Source organism: Physeter macrocephalus, chromosome 7 (genome assembly GCF_002837175.3).
Source record: "Physeter macrocephalus isolate SW-GA chromosome 7, ASM283717v5, whole genome shotgun sequence".
NCBI lineage: Eukaryota > Metazoa > Chordata > Mammalia > Artiodactyla > Physeteridae > Physeter > Physeter macrocephalus.
Genome location: NC_041220.1, coordinates 69875309 through 69878901, shown reverse-complemented (window position 1 = coordinate 69878901; position 3593 = coordinate 69875309). Strand labels below are relative to the sequence as shown.

General features: G+C 36.0%; 1 non-coding gene across 1 annotated transcript; it reads left to right on the top strand.

The window, feature by feature from the left end:
* The first annotated feature begins 1209 nt into the window (after window positions 1–1209).
* On the top strand, window positions 1210–1316 carry LOC112062063 (U6 spliceosomal RNA). The gene has a single exon (XR_002890521.1). It is a non-coding gene; the product is annotated as a U6 spliceosomal RNA (small nuclear RNA).
* The last annotated feature ends 2277 nt before the right edge of the window (window positions 1317–3593 follow it).

Genomic DNA, 3593 nt, shown 5'->3' with positions numbered 1-3593 from the left:
ATTTTTTCAGGTCTTAACTTGGAAATCACTGTGTTTGGGAAGCTTTCACCGTCTCCCAAAGTCTTGGTTATGTGTCCACTTACCAACGTCTATAAAAGTACTATGTACTTCCTCCGTCACTGAGTTTCTGTGAGGGTTAGAGTATGTAAGATGTATAAGTGCTTGGAAGCATGCTTGGTACATAAAAGTACTCAATAGCTAACATTGTCATCACCACCATTATAATGATTATTGAACTTATGACACCCTGTTTCTTACTAGTCTCTTTGATCCTCTGTGTCCTCTACTAAGTGTTAGCTTTGAGAGGGCTGGGACCATAACAGTCTGACTTGTTGCATCAGCAGCAGCTTAGCACTGTGAATGACAAGAGTAGGTAAATGCATCCTAATTATTTAATGTTAAATTAGACAAAGCAATTTACTTACGGAGACTTTCATTCATGTAACAAGCAAGTTGAGACTTTAAGCATATTCTCGTGGAATAGACCAAAGCATGTGATTTAAAATAACATGATGTTATGAGGGCTGTAGTAAAGTTTTGAATTAAGATTTATGGAGACACAGAAAAAGAAATAATTGACCTCTTCTGGGGGATGATGTATACTAGAGTTGAGTTTTGAAGAACCAGAGTGATTTAACATAGCACATGTGAGGGCGGGATTATTCCATACAGGAAAAAATGGTATAAATAAAAACATAAGGTGGGAAACTGCATAATGGATTTGTACCACTGACTTCTTAGATCCTTAGGACAGTGCAAGGACAGACTTTTAAATGCCTTAAATGTCATGCTGTTATACGGTGATACAAGGCTTTCAAAAAGCTTTTCCTCATCTCTTAGTCATTGCTCAACCCCCTGCAGTCTGTAAGCATTCACCTAAACTATTACATTGGGACATATTTTGACTTTCCCTTTAACATTTCCTCTTCTCCACCCTCTGCCCCCATCCAATCAATGACCAATCCTATTAATTCTACTTCTGGAACATCTCTCAAATTCAGATCACCATCTCCATTCTTTCTGCCACTAACTACATTCAGGTCATTAAAACATTGTCTACCTGACCTCCTACTCACAACATACACTTCACACTGTGGCCAGTTACTTTTGAAACATTGAACATTGATCTGATCCATTAAGCTTCTACTCTAAACTTTAAATTGAATCTGCCAGAACCAGATTTAATCTACTTTTAAAATAACATTTTGTGTGTTCATTTCAAGAGCACATGTGCTAAAATTGGAATGATACAGAGAAGATTAGCATGGCCCCTGTGCAAGGATGACGTAAATTTGTGAAACATTAAAAGAATAGTAATAACATTTCGTGAGAAGAAAGTATTTTAGCAATGCTCCACATGCTAAAAGAGTCTGCATTTTCCTTTAATACTACTCTAATTATTAGGAGCTTAATCAATGAGGTCATAATCAGTGGCTAAATTATCACAGATCTGGTGAATAAAATCAACTTTCTATGAAAAACATTTTAAAGGTTTACATGAACAATATATAACAAATATCCTCACAAATATAGTTTGCTATTAAAAAGTTCCTAGTCTCCAGGTTATAAACCAATATACCTTTAATCTATTTACACAATCTCTTCATTATTATAGGAAACTCTTTTCTTAGAGAAGCAACTTGGAAATTCACTTTCTGATAAGATCCAAAATAAATATCAATTATTTTACTAGAGGTTACAAAATCATGCTTTTCTAATTTATCATTCCATTAACATCTTTCAGTGAGAATTCTTCATAAAGAACTTTCCCTCATTAGCCAGGGATATTTGGTTATCTCCAAATTTAGTTTCTAAAGGAAAAGCACGATAAATTTTTATTCTTAGTTTTTTGCTTTTAAATAAAGTGATTAATGAATTGAGTTTTGTTTTGTTGGTTCTCTCTCATGTATTATGAACTTATGGATTTTTACGTAATGTATGTGTTCCAATAAATTATATTCATTATTCTTTTTGATGCTCAAATTTTACTGTCTTTGGCTATTCAGATCTTCTTCATTTTAGTGTCTATCTATGGCCTTTTAACATAACTCATATTCTTTGATTGCTTGCGTTGTGGCCTCCCCAAAATCTCAGGTTAATCTTATAAAGCCTGCCCTAGACTTAAAAACCATCATTCTTCAGGTGCATTTGTGAAAATGTAATAAATACAGACCATAATCCAGTTAATAGATATGCTTATGACTATTAAGTTATGATTGCTTTTCAGTGAACAAAAGAAGGAAACTAAGAGGTTGGTTTTTTTTCTTTGTCAATTCATACAGATATTTCCAATTTGAATTGAATTACAAGATTTTTTTTAGTTACCTTTGCTTTCATACCTACATATATATATATATTTTTTTTTCCCTCTTACTCTAAAAACTTTTTTGTTCCTAACTGCATTAACATAATTGCTTTCTTAACCCTGATTACTTACAAAACAGAGCCTGAGGCAGATTACTTGTTAAGGCTTCGTTGGAAGGTGCAAACCTAGGCAGGTAGAGTGAAGGTAAAAGAGAATTGAGGAAGGGGAAGAAGCTCAGTTATGTAGGAAACATTTCAATCAGGCTTTCAGAAAACACTGTGCCTCAGAACAGCCCTTGCAGTGAAAAAAGTGAGGGGAATTAATTTTCAGGCTCCCTCCTGGATCACTGGTCAAAGTTCGCCCCAAGAGTTGTTAGTGGCCCTGCACTTTCATGTGTGTTGCCTGGACCTTTCTAGGAAGTCACTAAAGACATCAAATCCCACACTCTATTAGGCCACATATCATCTGAGTGCACAAGAAATGAGAGGAGCTAGAGTGTTTTGGTGTCTTGTCAGGTCAGATTGGGCATTGGAGCTGATGCTCCTTCTATGGCAGACATGGGAAAGACCACGCCCTCACCCAGAGGAGTCCGACAGCCAGGCAGCACTGGAGATGAGGCAGTGGCAGCAGCAGCTGGGGCTCTCTCTTGAACAAGCAGTCAGGGGCCCAAGTGTCCTCTCTGGTAGAACTCTAAATGTTTTCACATTAAAACTGAATCTAAATCTTTAAGCCAAACTATATAGCTTCAGTAGAAAATGAATGGAAGAAAAATAATCTAATAGTCATCTTTTTTTTAAGCATTATCTGCAGAAGTCCACAAATTAGGTCTTATGTATAATTTCTTACCTGCATTATTCTCATGCACACACACACACACACAGATATGACACACATACTTTAAAATGAATAATCTCAATAATATTTCTAACAATTAGGTTATTGAATAAAATATAAGACTTTTTTCTAACTGGCCTGACACCCTTCTCCAGGGAAGACCTGTGAACCTGAGCCAAAGGGCTGGTGCACACATGTTTACTGTGTAAGCAAGAGTAGAAAAATGTGTGATGTACAGTGGAAACTTGTACAGAATAAATAATAGCTTTGAGAAAAAAAACAGTATAGAAAAAGTAAAAATAAAAAAGACTTTTTTGCAGCTAAATTTTTCTTAAGAATATGTTCCATACAGTCAAAATACTGAGTATAAAAGGATATACAGGGCTTCCCTGGTGGCGCAGTGGTTGAGAGTCCGCCTGCCGATGCAGGGGACACGGGTTCGTGCCCCGGTACG